This window comes from Myotis brandtii, unplaced genomic scaffold (assembly GCF_000412655.1).
Source record: "Myotis brandtii unplaced genomic scaffold, ASM41265v1 scaffold953, whole genome shotgun sequence".
NCBI classification, from domain to species: domain Eukaryota; kingdom Metazoa; phylum Chordata; class Mammalia; order Chiroptera; family Vespertilionidae; genus Myotis; species Myotis brandtii.
Window position 1 is genome coordinate 2,512,187 of NW_005371933.1, and position 17,865 is coordinate 2,530,051.

The 17,865-nt window shown below is 40.8% G+C and overlaps 1 protein-coding gene across 1 annotated transcript in view; it reads left to right on the forward strand.

Annotated features, from left to right (window-relative positions):
* Window positions 1–17,865, forward strand: part of ALK (anaplastic lymphoma receptor tyrosine kinase) — a gene marked incomplete at its 3' end in the record, with an annotated part of 551,341 nt that overhangs the window by 249,657 nt on the left and 283,819 nt on the right. The window lies entirely within an intron of this gene.

Consider the following 17,865-nt stretch of genomic DNA (forward strand, 5'->3'; position numbering starts at 1 on the left):
ACTCAACAGCTGGATTTGGCCTGAAAGCCATGCTAGTTTGCCAACCATTGAATCAGATAATCTGCCTCAAGAGATGAACTCATTCTCCTCAGTCTAACTGCCCACATGGATGCCCAGTTCCTAGCTACCTCAATGTGGCAGAAGCTATTCTTTCTTTACCTTCCACTTAAGAGCATTCTCAAATACACAAATTCTTTGAAGTTTAGCACAGAGACCAAGCCTGAAATGGCCCATCAAGATTCCCATTTTCTTTCTGGGGTCCTGCCGCCTTTCTCTGCGATTGACCAGGAGTATCCACTCTTTATTCCATGTCAAAGACAACTGTTGGATTTAAATGGAAAACAATTTTTAAAGATCCAGATAGTAGCTTATCCAGTAGGTGGGCCTTTTACTCACTCATTTCCTCATTCCTGGGAGGGACACATGGAAGGGAAATGGAGTGAGCATCTACCATATTGACTGCTTACTGTCTCTGTTGAAAGCTTTAGTGGAAAAATGAGACTTGGAACCATAACATATGAAGAGTGTTTAGAAAATATTAGCTTGTTGCATCTGGAAAAAGAAGACTGGTAAGGTTATGGGAAGGTAGCAATGGGAATGGGAGGTGAGGACAGGTAGAATGGTCGTGGGACTGCTTCATGAAAGGAAAATGAAACTTTTCCATTGGAATGCAAGGGATGGAACTGAGACATCAGGTTGGATTTACAGGGCACAGTTTCAGCTGATTATTAGGAGTCATCCTGATTTTGTCTGAGGTGAGATGGTGTTATCACGGTCATTCAAATAGAGGCTGTGGAGAGGACACTCAAATTTAGGTGTGCAAATTGGCTAGTGTCTTAGCTTGGGTTGCTATAATAAAATACCATACAATGGCTGGGCTGGTGTTGCTCAGTGGTTGAGTATCTATCTATGAACCAGGAGGTCACGGTTTGATTCCCAGTCAGGGCACATGCCTGAGTTGCAGACTCAAACCCCAGTGGGGGGCATGCAGGAGGCAGCTGATCATTGATTCTATCTCATCATTGATGTTTCTATCTCTCCCTCCCTCTCCCTTCCTCTCTGAAATCAATAAAAATATATTTAAAAATAAAAGAGTAGATATAGAATTTCCTAAAAGAGTATAAAAATGTATATTTAAAAATAAATAAATAAACAAACAAACAAACAAATAAAATATACATTTATTTCTCATAGTCTGGAGGCTGAGAAGTCTAAGATCAAGTTGCTGGCATTTTAGGCTCTGGGTGAACGCTTTCTTTCTGACTTGAAATTAGCCACCTTTTCTCCAGCTGTGTCCTCAAAGATAGGGAGAGAAAGAGAAATCTGATCTTTCCTCCTTTTCCTCTTCTTATAAGGACACCAACCTCTTCATAGAAGCCCTCATGACCTCATCTGAACCTAACTTACCTCCCAAAGGCCCCACCTCCTAATGCCATCATATTGAGGGTTAGAGCTTCAACATATGAATTTTAGGAGGAGACAAATATTCAGTTCATAATGCCTGGATAACCTTTTAAAGCCCCTTCCAATCCTGAGAGTTTATGAGGTCAAAGGTATCAAGTAAAAAATCATTTCCTCTGGGCTTTAGATTATTATTTTCCCCATAGCTTCCTCCAACAACTACCCTGGCTCCATTGTCATTAAACGTCACCTATGTTTAATCATTGGAGTGAAATATGTAAAATAAGCCAGAATGTTACAACAGCAATGATTGATATGAGGATTCACTGACTTTTCAAGAGACTTGAATTAACACCAATGTCAGCTCCTTAATATAGTTCTGGTTTGAGCAGGGTAAGCTGAAGCAAGGCACGCGAATCCAGGGATATGGGTCTGCACAGGACTCTGGCTTCGTTCCCCGTGTCAGCCATGTGAGCAGGAACAAACGTGAGATCTGAAAGCAGAGCAATGTGGCGTCAGAACATGGGACTCCTGGGGTAATTGCATTTCGTAATGGAATGGACACCAACCTCCACTTCAGAGCACATCAGGCCTCTTTCACCAGAAATGCTTTTATCCCCTTAAGTGTCTTTTCTCAGGGAGGAGTTCAAAGTGGCTTTTAACAAAGCACCTTTTACCCAGGTCCTTGGGATATTTACCTATCATGGATGTCTAGAACACCAGCTGAGCGGGGCCCGGTTAGATTCTGGGCCCTGATGTTTGCAGTTCTATTGCCACTTTGGAGAAATTCAATAAGTGGAAACCCTGCAGGAGTTTGAAAGGTCTGAGTTTAATCCCTGACACATGTTTGAACTTTAACATTGCCCTTCTCTCCTTTCCCTCTCTGTTGTAACTACTCAACTCTGCCATTGTAGTGTGAAAACAACCATCATCGATATGCAAAAGGAATGAGCATGGCTGTGCTCCAATTTCTTTATTTTATGAAGTTCAAATTTTATGTAAATTTCAGTGTCGTGAATTATTATTATTTTACTTTTCCAACCATTTAAAAATGTAAAAACTATTCTCAGCTCTTGGGTCGCACAAAAACAGAGGGACGCCCTAGCTGGTTTGGCTCAGTGGATAGAATACTGGATTCGATTCTGGTCAAAGGCCAGATTGTGGGCTCAAATCCCAGTGGGGGACGTGCAGGAAGCAGCAGATCACTGATTCTCTCTCATCATTGATGTTTCATGCAGGAAGCAGCAGATCACTGATTTCTCTCTCATCATTGATGTTTCTACCTCTCTCTCCCTCTCCCTTCTTCTCTGAAATCAATAAAAATATATTAAAAAGCAAACAAACAAACAGAGGGAAGACCAGATTTGTCCCTTGGGCTGTACATTGCCACCTCTGTGCTTGACCTTGAGTACACAGAGATGATGAGGATGGACGCAGTCCCAGCCTCATGGCATATACTGTTGATGGGAGAGATGGTTATTAAACAAATACTTCAAATCATTTTTATGTAATTACTAATTGCATAGGAAGGAAAATAAAGGGTGTAATTAGGAATTTTAACAGGGAAATATTTAAATTGGGAAGTCAGCAAGTGAAATGAGAATAGAGACCTCAGAATGAGTGATATTTAACTAGGAAAGAGTGGATAATAAAGGAGCAATCCCACCCAACCGGTGTGGCTCAGTGATTGAGCATCGACCGATGAACTAGAAGGTCACAATTCAATTTCTGGTTGGGACTTATGTCCAGGTTGCAGGCTCAATCCCATTGTGGGGAGTGCAGGAGGCAACCGATCAGTGATTCTCTCTTATCATTGATGTTTCTATCTCCCTCTCCCTCTCCCTTCCTCTCTGAAATCAATAAAAAAATTTTAAATAAATAAAGGAGCATACCAGGCCGAGGGGATCACGGCTTAACTGATGAAGTGAGCAGTGGTTGTTAGCCTTCTCTGCAGTCCTGTCAGGTAACTAAATGCTCCAGGAAGTTTTCAGAGAGAGTGTGTTGCCCATTGGGAAGGATTGGCCATTTCCAAATGTGACACAGGAAAAGATGTTCCCTATTCCTTCCTTATTGTCATCGCACATTTTCACATAAATAAAGGAGCATTCCAGGGAGAGGGGATCACAGCTTAACTGATGAACTGAGCAGTGGTTGTTATCCTTCTCTGCAGTCCTGTCAGGTAACTAAATGCTCCAGGAAGTTTTCAGAGAGAGTGTGTTGCCCATTGGGAAGGATTGGCCATTTCCAAATGTGACACAGGAAAAGATGTTCCCTATTCCTTCCTTATTGTCATCGCACATTTTCACAGAGACTTGGGCCACTTTATCCTGGTCTTAATCACTGTTATTCCTCCTCTGGGAGACACGTGAGGGGCAGTGACACTCTGAAGCAGAACAGGAACTCTGTACAATGGGGAGTCAGGCGCCCTGAGTTCTAGATTCATTTCTGCCATGCCCTGTCATGTGGTTCTAGGTACATCACCAAACCTTTCCTACACTGAAATAAGAAAGGACTTTTACACATCAGGTGTCTCCAGGCAGGTGACCTCAGAATTACCCCAGGTTTCTTCAGGGCAGTCCCATTTGTACCTGTTTTATATATGAAGGAATTCTTTCAAAAACAGAGTTCCCTAAAATGTCACTGGACTCGAGGGCCTGCCCAAGCTAGGAGGGAACCCCGGTCTGGGGACTCCCTGGGTAGATATATTGAGGGAGTGTCCACCAAAGCTCTCTGCAGTGAGACATGGTTCTCTAGGTACATCACCAAACCTTTCCTACACTGACAAAGAAAGGACTTTTACACATCAAGTGTCTCCAGGCAGGTGACCTCGGAATTACCCCAGGTTTCTTCAGGGCAGTCCCATTTGTACCTGTTTTAAATATGAAGGAATTCTTTCAAAAACAGAGTTCCCTAAAATGTCACTGGACTCGAGGGCCTGCCCAAGCTAGGAGGGAACCCCGGTCTGGGGACTCCCTGGGTAGATATATTGAGGGAGTGTCCACCAAAGCTCTCTGCAGTGAGATTCTGGGAAAATCAGGAAAATGATGAATCCCACCCAGCTGGCAGAATATCAGGGAAATGAAATGATTCTATCAAGGTTGTTTGGCTTCCTATGACATCAGTGGCATCCTGCGGTGAGGAGCTTATGCCCCAGAGAATGCTGAGCCAGGCTGAGTTCCAGTGGCTCTCGTATCTTCAGGGGCCATCAGAGACAGCCTTGGGGCCTCCACCCAGCTCCGTCCAGCTTCCTTTTGTGCCACTTGAACATGCTTCCATCAGAGCTTCTTTCTCCCCTTTGGTCCATTTGTACCTGTTTTATATATGAAGGAATTCTTTCAAAAACAGAGTTCCCTAAAATGTCACTGGACTCGATGAGGGCCTGCCCAAGCTAGGAGGAAACCCCGGTCTGGGGACTCCCTGGGTAGATGTATTGAGGGAGTGTCCACCAAAGCTCTCTGCAGTGAGATTCTGGGAAAATCAGGAAAACGATGAATCCCACCCAGCTGGCAGAATATCAGGGAAAAGAAATACGATTCTATCAAGGTTGTTCAGCTCCGTATGACATCAGTGGCATCCTGCGGTGAGGAGCTTATACCCCAGAGAATGCTGAGCCAGGCTGAGTTCCAGTGGCTCTCGTATCTTCAGGGGCCATCAGAGACAGCCTTGGGGCCTCCACCCAGCTCCGTCCAGCTTCCTTTTGTGCCACTTGAACATGCTTCCATCAGAGCTTCTTTCTCCCCTTTGGTCCTGACGGGCCAGTAAGCTTCACCTCTGCGTATGGTGAGAGACATCCAGACAGCGATGCCATAACAAGGTTCCGGACCCTGTTTTCTGATGTCTGTCCAAACCGTGTCTGAGTCACCTGAGTCCAGCATCAGTTCTCTGGCCTTGTTCTTCTTTAGAGGATCTCTCCCCACAGCTCCCTTCACTCTGAAGAACAAACTGTACTTCTGTCTCATCCTCTCCACTCAGCATCACTCTGAGAAAACCTCACCAGCACTCTAGACATGGCCCCGAGATGAATGTAGAATCCAGGCCTTGGGGTATAGCTTCTTCCCCTAGAGATCCCCTGCCTCAGCTCCTACTCTGATTTCACATCACAGTTAACAAGATCTTTTATTCATATCCTTGAAATAGACACTCAAGTTAACCCTAATAGGTAGGCAGAAGAGGTGTGATTGGAGAAACTGAGGTGCCAGGATCAAGTTATTAAGTAGGGAGGGAGCTATAACCGGTGATCAAGGTCTTGGTTAGGTATGAAATTAATATTTGTAAGGTGCTTAGAACTGTCTGGGGGCTTGCTGCAACATCAGACTCCCACTCTCTGGTCCTCCGCACCCCATATTTTCTGTGTTGCTCACAGAGGCCATTTGCCACACTCTGAATTGGCTAGTTTGAAACTGCTTTTAGAGGGGGCATCAGACAGAGCAAATTCCTCTACACGTAGACACAACCGTGTGCAAATGCATTTTGGTTATTTTGAACTATTTTACAGTGAATTTGAGCTTCAGAAATAAGTGATATCTGAGGAATTATAAAATAGGTTACAAACTCAATTCTGAAAACTTTAACCAAATACAGTCAGTGACCCGAGCAGCCCTCTCTCTTTCCACCCAGATGGATGTCCCTGTGGGCTTGCCATTATGCTTCAGTAGAAACACTTAGCCCTTTCTGAGTTCTCCAAGCTAAGCTGCCTGTTTTCAAATCCATGCCCTGTGTCCTTCCTGCCTCCCACTGACCACCATTCTCTTTGTTCTACCAATTTCTATTTTGATATTTACTACCCCAGCTTCTCAGTCCCACCCTTTGAATGATCTCATCCTATTGTCCAGCTCCCAACAAGTTCAGCCCTGCCTGAGTCCTCAGAGCTCTCAGGGGCACCACACTGTGCAACCAGCACAGCTCACAACCAGGCCCTTCACATGGGTGGCTCCGTGGTCTCAGTCTGCACAGTTCACCTCTCTGCACAGTCTCCCAGCTCATCTGCTGCTTTCTTCCCAGTCTTTCCTTTTGTTTCTCCTCTCATGCAGGAGCTATATCTTCGGTCTCAGCGTTTTGTTTCCCACAGAAAACAATGATTTACTTTCTTCTATTTTTATAGCCTTCATTTCCAAAATTTCTATGTATTTTCTTTTCTGGAACCACCTCTTCTCATTCCATATCTTCTATTCTTCTCCTTGGATGCAATTGCCTCCATTACCTCTTTGGTTTGACCCCTCTTGGATGGGTAGGGTGGTTCTGAGCCCTGTTCTCACAGGTGCAATGTAATTCTGGGTCCTAACCTAGATACAGGTGAGCAGTTTGACATCACCCCCACCCAACCTTGGGAAAATGGCAGAGGTGAGGCACTACACAAACTTAGTTCTGCAATAGGATGGGTATCATGACCCAGCCCCCCGCTATATGAGGTGGTCTTGGCCTCAATGTAGGCAAAAGTGTTGATCTTCTTGGTCATGATGGGTGTCCTTTTTATCTCTTCCTTTTGGGGTTTATGGAATACTTATTTTGGTCTAATGAGAAGTCTCTTGTTTTTGAGTATGGATTTATGTTTGTTAACTCTTATGCTCAAATATTTTTCTATCTTTCCCCGTGTTTGGTGTGGAAAATGAGGTGTCAGTTTATGTTCAATTTGCCATATTGAACAGAAAATTCAAGTTCAAATTCTAACCTTCTAGTCCAGGCAGATCTCTAAGAACCTGCATTTTCCTGCAGACCATGCAGACAAAGCCCCAGTCACCTTCTTGTACCCTAAGAGCAGACTCATTCAACAGCTTAATCTAAAAGCCCCCTTGGCACGTCATGATTCCAGCCTCCAGCTTCTGTAATGACAACTCTCATCCCCCGCAAAGGGACTTTTAAGCTTAAAAACTTATCCAGTGAGGGAGCCACCATCCTATACCTGGCTGCCAGTCCCTCATTGACTTTGAAACATTAAAAAGTACTTAAGAGCTCACATTTTTATTTCATCTCATCTGGGATTGTCCCTATACTAAGGATATTCTTGTTACACCAGAGGCTTTTCAATTATATAGCACTCCTCTAGGACAGAGTGTAATATTTTTTTTGCAGAGTCAGATATTTTAGTGAATTTTATTGTCAGGTTCTCTTTGTAGTCATTTTAAAGCCAGCCACTGTTTCTTAAGCTACCTCTGAGGGTAACTTATCTACTGATGACATAGCTATATCTTTTTATAGTGTTCCACACCATACAGCTTAAGTGCCTGGACGTCATTATTTTAAAATACAGATTTTTTTGGTCTGATTTTCTGTACCATTTTATATGTAGTTTAAAGTGTCTATATATTTTGTAATAAGGAACAGAAGACATGGCTTAAGGTGCCATATTATTTAAAACAGTATTTTTTGTACAATATAAATTATAGGTTTATATTCTGTTATAAAAGCAATTCGTGCCCATTATAAAATATCCATAAAATATACAAAATGTGTAAAGTAAGAAAATAAAAATCATTTAAAATCCCATTAATCAGAGGCTATTTTTTAAATATATTTATATTGATTTTAGAGAGGAAAGGAGAGGGAGAGAGAGATAGAAACATCAATTATGAGAGAGAATCATTGATTGGCTGCCTCCTGCACACTCCCTACTGGGGATGGAGCCCCCAACCCAGTCATGTTCCCTTCACTGGAATTGAACCCGGGACCCTTCAGTCCACAGGCTAACACTCTATCCACTGCGCCAAACCAGCTAGGGCAACCAGAGGCTCTTAATCACTATTAATATTATGGAGCATTTTCTTCTAGTCTTTTTTCAAGGTATGTAAGTATATATAATTTTTAAATCCTGAGCCAGATGCCCTTTGCTCTCTAAATCCCTTGGCACTCCCTTCCTTCTTTACAAGGTGGTGAAGCCACGAGCTCTCATAGGATCCCTAATGAAAGGTATCAGGATGAGAACAGTTTGCTTTAGGACCATGCAGTGCCTTAGTGTCACCCCTGGTATTCAACATTGGGTCCTGATACTCTTGTACACATGAAAAAATAAAAACAAAAACGTGTTCCCTTTTTTTAATTATTAAAATGTATTTTTCAATGACAGTTGACATACAATATCATATTAGTACAACATAGTGATTAGACATATACCTTATGAGGTGAGCACCCTGGTAAGTCTAGTACCCATCTGACACCACACATAGTTATTACAATAATATTGACTGCCATTCCCTTTTTAAAAGTACCCCCTGAGCCGCAGTTTTCTCCTCTATGAAGTGAGGAGATAAAGGAGGTGGTAGACTCTGGCCCAGCCTCCCTCTGTGGACACACATTGGCACCACCACTCTTCTCATGCAAATGGTGCCCAGCCTCTCTCCAGTCCACCCTCCTCAGCCCTGCGCCTGCCTGCCTGCCTGGCTGTCCTCTTCCTCCCCAGGAGGTGTCTGCATCTGCTCACCTGCTAAAGAGGAGAGAGCTTTCCAGGAGCTTTTCAGATTGTAATTAAACATGACTCAGGTCGAGCGGTACATATTAAAACTTTTATTAAAAACACTGCTAAGGCTCCACGTTAATCAGGAAGCCACAGCTTCCTTAATGGACAGAATTACTCATTAGGTCCTTAGAATCAGTTGAGACTTCTCAGCTGTCAGATTTTCCCCCCCTAATGCAAAATCTGTATGAGTCACTTTCAAAGTAGGATTTAATACATTTATTATTATTTGATTGGTTATGCAATTGTAAGAAAAGGGCATCTGGCTTTGTTGAGAATTTCTGACCACTCCATAGCAAATGGAATGACTCAGCACCAAATTAGTGGCATTGATTCATATTCTTATTTGATTTATTATCTTTTGCCTCCCTCTACCTCAGTGGTTCTCAACCTTCTGGCCCTTTAAATACAGTTCCTCATGTTGTGACCCAACCATGAAATCATTTTCGTTGTTACTTCATAACTGTAATGTTGCTACTGTTATGAATTGTAATGTAAATATCTGATATGCAGGATGGTCTTAGGCGACCCCTGTGAAAGGGTCTTTCGACCGCCAAAGGGGTCGCAACCCACAGGTTGAGAACTGCTGCTCTACCTGAAGCACGACAGATATGATGGCTCTGGGAATGAGCACCTAAATTTCTACTCCCTCACCACCTTGTTGACAGTAGCTACTTAAGTAGAGTCTGATTGGTGAGGCTGGCCAGGCTTGCTGACCACTGCTTTTGTCACCATGAGTCAGGGGATTGGATTTCCAGAAGACCTTTCCTTTCCTTCCAATAATAGTCTCATATTTCCCAGGCCCTTTTCTGTGGCCTTAAAGAATTTCATTGACCTATCCTATTCCCAGTCTTGGAGTGAGTGGTACTTTCCTATCCATTTTGAAGGCAGGGGATGCTAAGAGATATAAGTACTGATTGGCCCATAGTTACACAAATGAAAGATCCAGTGACCTAGACTCAAATGATCCCTTTTGGGAGGAATTCAGTGCTGGGCAAGGGGCCTTCTGACCTCACTGCAGGGTAATGATGAAAGACCTCATGGACCACTTTATGAAGTCTGACCTCATTCAAGACTCAGTAGTCAGGATGCACTCCAAAAGTATTCCTGGGAGGATTCCCATACACTTTCAATGCTCCCTATTAGGAGGAGAGCCTGCCCCTGTATGCCTAGGGAATTCTCAAATGGCCAGAGTCTTTGCCACCATGTCAACACTCTTCTAGGATCTATTTTTTTCAAAGACTCTTTTTGTCTATAGCCGGTCCCTTACTGTTAGAGTTCCCCACTAGGTTCCATGATCAAGTCATAAATCATTAACATGGCTAAATGCCCTCAGAATCCGGCCCTGATCACCTCTGCAGGCTCTCCCCACTTCCCGTCTCCTAGCCATTCTGAATTTCTATCATTTCCTTAAATGATTACATTTTCCTCTTGCCTTCAGGCATATTGCTCCCTCTACACGGACCACTTTTAGATAAGGAAAAGTGGTTTTTGGGAAAAGATAGTGAGTTGTTTTAGACACATTGAGTGAAGGTGACAGCAAAACATTCAAGATACCTATAGGCTACTAAAAATATAGGACATGGGGAATGCAAGAGACCGAGGCTTAAGCTGCAGACCTAAGAGTTATTTTCAGAGATAGGAAAATTGAAGCCATTGATTGGAATATAGGGAGAAGTGCATAGGACCCAGAACAGGATGGGGATTGGGAGAAGAAAAATTCTATCAAAAGGCTAGGGTAGAAACAGGTCTACTGAGGGAAATCAGAGGCAAGAGGAAAATCAAAGTACTGTGTGTTTGAAGTAAGAGAGGAAAGCTAACATTTGTTGAGTGTCTAGTAAGCGCCAACACTGTATTAGGTAATTTGTATACATGTAGCTGAAATTGAAACTGAACCTCATGCTCTCTCCAACATATCACCCAAGAGATAATTCCAGTGCCAAGTATTATGGAGAGATCAATAAGATGAAAATTGAGAATAGTCATTGAATATAGCTAGGGAATCATTGAAAATTACCAACAGATGAGAGACTGTTGAAATGGGGTATTTGTATTAATATTTATCATCTTTGGGATATAGTAGAAACACTGGACTTAGAAATGCATAGGTTCTGTTTCTAACATTTCCATTAACTAGAGAAGTCATTAAAGCATTTGACCTCTGTTTGGAATGAAGTACTGTATATTCTTAAAGGATTTGGTCCTTCAGGTCTTAGTGGAATCCATAATCCTAATTTAGTAAATTTCACTAGAAATATATGTACCTGACATATTACTATGTGAGGCCGACATTACCTGTTTTTTACACTATTGTGTCCACAGAACCTGGAACGGTTCCTGGAATATAGTAGATACTAAATGTATATCTGTTAAATGAATGAATTTGAATCATTTTTTATTCATCTAAAACAACAATATAGGCATTGTCCTATTGGGAACCTGGATAGTTTGAGACAGTGTATTAAAATCAAACTTCAAAAATAATGGGGGAAAATTACTGAAATTCTTAAAGTGAATATTCAGGTATATTTTCATTCTAGTTATAAAAGAATGTGAAACTAGAATTGAAATTGAGTTAAACAAAAAAGTGTGAGAATCACTGGTCTAAATTGTTCTACTTTTGAGGTATTAAAATCAGAATGATGTAAATTAATCTGAGTCTTTGCCAAATATCAACAGTATGGTAGGGTGCCCATACTATTAGGAAAACAAACCCTAATTGCCTCAAGGAGTTCGGTGCTGTATTTGAGCCAGTCATTTTGTATTATGTTACAACCTGGAAAAACAGATCATTTACATATGTTTACTTGTGTTCAATTTCTCTTTTTAGAAACAACTTTTTTTTCTGGTTATAAATATCTCCTATGTGTGGCAGAACATTTTGAAAATATAGGACTAAAGAAAGAACAAAATAGAAACTCCCCATAACCCTACCTAGTAGTGATCCCTGCTTTCCTATTTTAGAATATTCTTTCCAGTCTCTTTCCTAGGATACCAATTTTTCATGTAGCCCCTCAAGCCAAGGCTGACTTGGCCATTCGTGGTAGACTGAAAATTGGAGGCCCCTCTCTCACTGGGGAACAGCAAATTTATTTCTGAGTTCTAAAGTCCGGAAGTCTGAGGTCAGGGTGCCAGCATGGTCAGGTGAGGGCTCTCTTCCTGGCTCCAGGCTCCTTTGTCCTCACAAGGTGGAAGGGGTTAGGAAACTCTGGGATCTCTTTTATCAGGGCATTAATCCCATTCATGAGGGTGACGCCCTCCCAAAGGCACACTCCTAATACTATCAAATGGAGCATTAGAATTTCAGCATGTGCATTTTGGACAGACAAACGTTCAGATCACAGCAGAGAGTGAAAAAGGGACAATATGCATAAACTGAGACAGACTGGGAAAGCTGTGACACATGGTCACCCTACTTTAAATTCTTGTTGTGAGCAAACTAAAGTAAATTTGCCCAGGGTGGGGACAGAGGGCTCTGTTGGCCCCAACACTAAGGGATTCATTCTCTGGCTTCCTGAACTAGAAGAGGCATCTCTTTGCACAAGAATGGAGGGGAGGGCTGGATTCTGGGAGAGTTGACATCCCCATTTTGCCCTGCCCATGGCCTCATTGTTTAGGCAATATTTTGATATTCCTATATGCTATTGCTTTTGGAGTGATAAGCTACTTTAAAAAAAATTATTTTTAGCACATAAAAGAATACTGATACAACATAAACACACTCTCTCACCTTTATTCAAGGTTTTAAAGTTTACTAAAAATATGCCCATCATCCAGCCTCTAGTTATTTGTATGGAAGATCAGGAAATGAAAGAAGTTCAAGAAAGAAGTGTGAAGCTGCTGACAGTTATGCATTTTCAAGAAAACCAAAAGCACAATGCTGACTATTTGTCCCAGGTCAGCAAACTGACAGATTAGCATGTGGTTGAACTGAAAAGGGAAGTGATTTTCAGAGGCTGGGGCCTTTGGATCCAGCAACTAGTTCATTTTAAGGAAGGAAACAAACAAACAAAAACCTGATTTATTCTGGGAAGGGCAAAAGGAGAAGTGATTGCTCAGGAAAGTCAGGGCCATATTACCTTGGGCTTTATATTTCATTGTGAAATTAATGCTTTGAGTTATGCTTAAAAACAAGCCTGTAGCCTAAGCCAGTTGTGAAAGACAGATGTAACACATCAATCAACAACCAAGGGTCACAGATCTGAGACCAGGGACTTGTTGTCTGTGCTCAGGTCTGAAGCTTAGGAATATCCTGCCCCTTCTCTTTATACAGAGAATATACATTACTGTCCCTCTAATTGCTCTAGGGGGTTGCCTAACTCACTACCATTCTGTGGGAGGGAGACTAACTCTCAGACTAGGGGAGGCAGGAGCAGGAAGATACAAATGCAAAGCTACATCCAGGCCCATCCTCATGGGCAGGTAAGGCTGTGCCCACCTCAACCTCATGGATCCCCTATCCCAATGTTCCTCCATCCTAGGCTTTGTCCCACTGAGTCTGGGACTCTTAGCTTAAAGTCTTGGAAAATAATCACCCCTAACTCTGGGAACCAACTTAAGGATTTTGTTTCCCTGGCTTTTGTTTTTGTGTGTGTTTGTTGTAATATAGTAGAAAGAAAAGGGATACGTGTATAACGGCGAAATTTGGTTGGGTCCTGTCCATAGATGCTAAAGGTACTATATATTTTTTGAGAGGTGGTAATATAGGGATTCATGAATTCACTTCTAATCACACTGCAGAAGTTGTTACCAGAGTTACTTTCTCCAAAGACACAGCCTAAATGAATGCTAACAGTGTCCCCATTTCCCAGGCTGCATTCCCATGGGCTCAGGCCTTGAGCCTTCAACAGAAGACCAGAATATACCAGAATAAATTCTAGCTAAATTTAGAAGATCAAAACATTTTTGAAACATATAAATAGTTATTTTATCCTCAAATGTAGATCAGAATTAAATAAAGATCAAAACATTTTTGAAACATATAGTTATTTTATCCTCAAATGTAGATCAGAATTAAATACGTTTAATAAATCTGTTGAGATGATTATATAAGAATTTAAATTCTGTAATCTGAAATGATAAAAGAATGGAAACACAAACATATTTTCCAAAATACATAGGAATTTACGAGGTGTACCGGTTAATAATGCAAATTTTGTAATCAAAGAAAACACTATAATTTCAAGAGAAACATCAAAAGTGCTTTATTCAAAGTAATGTCCATCACTAGCTACAGATTTCCCCCATATTTCAGGTAATTTGTGGATACCGTCCCAATAGAACTTTTCCTGTTTTGAGGCAAACCATTCAGAGACCCAATTTTCCACTTGGTATGTTTTAAAGTGCTGCTCAGAAAGTGTGTGTGCCACCCATCGATTAGAACAAGTGGTCATCTGAAGGAGCAAGGTCTGGTGAATATGGCGGGTGGGTTAATACTTCCCAGGCAAGATCTTTTAATGTGTCTTTAACTGGTTTTGAAGTGTATGATGGTGGGTCATCATGAAGCAAAATTACTTTACCATGTCTTCTGATACATTCTGGTCGTTTCATGATCAAAGTGTGGTTCAAATTGATTATTTGTTGTCAGTAGCGATCAGTATTAATGGTTTCACCTCGTTTTAGAAGCTCAGAGTACACCATACCTTCCTGATCCCACCAAACGCAGAGCATTGTCTTCTTTCCAAAGCGATTTGGCCTTGCAGTCGATGTTGATGGTTGACCTGGATCAACCCATGATTTTGTGCATTTGGGATTCTCAAAATAAATCCACTTTTCATCGCCAGTCACAATTCGATGCAAAAAAGACTTTCATGCCGTTGAAGCAACATTTTACTGATGACTTTTCAGTTTTTCATTTGTCTTTTGTTCAGTTGATATGGCACCCACTTCCTTCCTTTAAAATCTTTCCCATTGCTCATAAGAGATCGGAAATTGTTTGCTGAGCAGCATTTAATCTTTCTGCAAGTTGTTTTTGAGTTTGACATGCATCTTCATCCAATAATGCTTGTAATTGTTGGTCTTCAAACTTTTTCGGTTGACCTGGACCTTCTTTGTCTTTCACATCAAAATCGTCACTTTTAAAGCGTTTAAACCAGCGTTCACAAGTATCTTGAGATGGAGCATGTTCACCATAAGCTTCCCGAAGTATACGATAACTTTTTCTTCAAAATAATGAATTAAAACTTTACGCAAACGCTATTTTTTGGCACAAAATTCAACATTTTTAAGCGTAAAAATATCTATGATGTTAACACCTTCAGCAAATTTGACATATGAAGTTTTGAAGCTTGCTGTCAATACAACAAAATAGCATACATATCAAATCGCATATATATCAACATATGTGTAACTCCATCTATTGAAAAAATCCTCATTATTAACTGGTACTCCTAGTAGTAGATGTATTTAATATATATAAAAAGCCTCACATAAATAAAAAAAGATTAATAACCCCCCAATGGGCAACTGATAAGAAACAAAATTCAAAAAAAATTACATGAAAAAGATTAGTAAAGAGTTGAAAAATGATTTAGACTCATAATTAAAAATGAAAATTAAAAAAGAAATTGTTTTCAACTACAAAGTTAGCATTTTGAAAATTACATGAAAAAGATTAGTAAAGAGTTAAAAAATGATTTAGACTCGTAATTAAAAATGAAAATTAAAAAAGAAATTGTTAAACTTTTGAACAATAATAGATACAGAGGCAGAGCTGCCTCAAACAGATTGTCAAACTGCAGCAGGAAGGCCGGGGAGGGTTGGGGGGCAGGAGGGAAGTGGGTAAGAGATCAACCGAAGGACTTGTATGCATGCATATAAGCATAACCAATGGACATAAGACACTGGGGGGTAGGGGAGGCCAGGGGATTGTCAAGGGAAAAAATTACATGAAAAAGATTAGTAAAGAGTTGAAAAATGATTTAGACTCATAATTAAAAATGAAAATTAAAAAAGAAATTGTTTTCAACTACAAAGTTAGCATTTTTTAAATGATAACCCAATAATGCCAGTGACGTTATGATGAAACAGGCATGTTCCCTATGCTGCTACCAGGAATGTAGACTGATACAATGTTTTTGGAAAGCAGTTGTACAATACTTAGGAATCTATCATAAAATAATAATTAGAAGCTTAGTGAGTTTATTTGAGCCAAACTGTCGACATATGCCGGGAAGCAGAACCTCAATGAATTGAGATAATACTCCGGAGAATGGCGGGTTACATCTGTATTTATACATTATAATCAAAGGAAAGGGACGTAGGTGGGTTACATGAAATCCATTGGTGATAGCCTAAAGAGGTGGGAGAAAGCAAAGTGGGGAAACCCCTGGGATTGGATAAAAAGTAAAATGATAGACACATACTTAGGGGGGTGCAGGAACAATTAACATGATAACAATGAAGGTGTCTGTCCTGGTACCCAGGCACATTGGGTTGTGCCCCCAAGGGGTCCAGAAAAAGGGAAGTTACAAGTTACCCAGACATTTCAAGGGTATGTTATCATAGATGCAAAAAGACAGATAGGCTCAGTTAAGGCAAAGGTTGACCTTGTCAGTGAAGATACCAGTCTAGGATGTAACTACCCACCATAACTGCTTTTAGTTAAAGTTTAATTTCAGACCATCCTTTATGGTTACTTTAGGTCTCTGAGTTTGCAAGACTGCCATGCAGGCCTTCCCTGAGCTTGTCAGGTTAGCTTGTGGCCCCTTTCGTCCACACATATTATTTATAACAGCAAACAAAACAAAACAAAACCCTGAAAACATGCTAAAATCCCTCAAATAAGGAAGTGTTAAATATAGGGAATATCTAATGTCATAGAATATTAAATACTGGAAGTGGAAAGAACAAGATACAAATTTGTATGTAGTATATGATTCCAATATTTGAAAAATGATAGACAGAAAATACATCAAAATACTAGCACTTTCTCCAGGTGTTGGGATTATGGTTGATTTTTACTGTCTTTGCATCATCACTTAAAATAGCATTTAACATTTTTTAAATTATGCATTTATCCTTGTCTTATTCCAAAAAGAACTTAGGGCTTAAAAATATGAGTAACTGAAACAGATAAAAATGCATTAAAAATAATTAAGAAACTAAGATGAAGTAAAAAATGTGAATAAAAAAATTACTGTGGGGGGACTGGACTAAAGAAGGTGAAGAGAGTAGCCAAAGAACATAAATACATAGGGCAGGGGTGGTGGGGCTGGGTGGAGTTAGGCCAAGGGTGGGGGAGGGAGAATGGGGGTCATCTATAATAGTGTCAACAATAAAAATAAAAAAGAAAGAAAGTAACTGTGGGTCTTGGAATGTCCCTTGTACCAAAAACCATGCCACATATTACAGTATCTGATAGAGGAAGCCACAGATTTGCTGTATGCTTCCTAGCAGCCCTCACAAAGCACAAAGTGCTTTCAGTTACAAGATTCACAGTGTCTAAAGTAAAATCAAACCAATTGTTTAATAAAAATATGTGTTCTGAAACTGATCAGATGGAAATGTTTTATATGGGTCCTTAAAGAGAGAGCAATACCCAATAACCCCAGATTAATAATCACAGTAATGCATTTTATGCAGCATTGCTCACAATGACCTTTAAATACAGGCTGATGTCTCCATACCAAAATGTAAATCAGAAGGCAATTCTGATCATTTGGCTAAATCCAGGGGTAGACTCCAGGACACCTAAACCAGCCATTTTAGAATGAGTTCTGCAGATCCTTGATGGCCAAGTTGCTCCCTCGGAAGAGGAAGTGTGGACATGGTCATAGGGGCTGGAGGACACCTGTGTATCCCATGAGCTTCTCTGAGAGTCCCAGTGCATGCTGTAAAGTCAAACTTTATTTATTCAGGTTTCCCCAAATTTATTTGACTAGTTTCTTTGCAAAATTCCTGTTAAGCTCCAGAAGAACCAACAATTAGTCTTTCTCAGATTTTACTTGGGAAAAATTCCCAAGGAACATTTATTGTTTTTAAAAGCAGAGGGACAGCCCGCCTGGCCAGCATGGCTC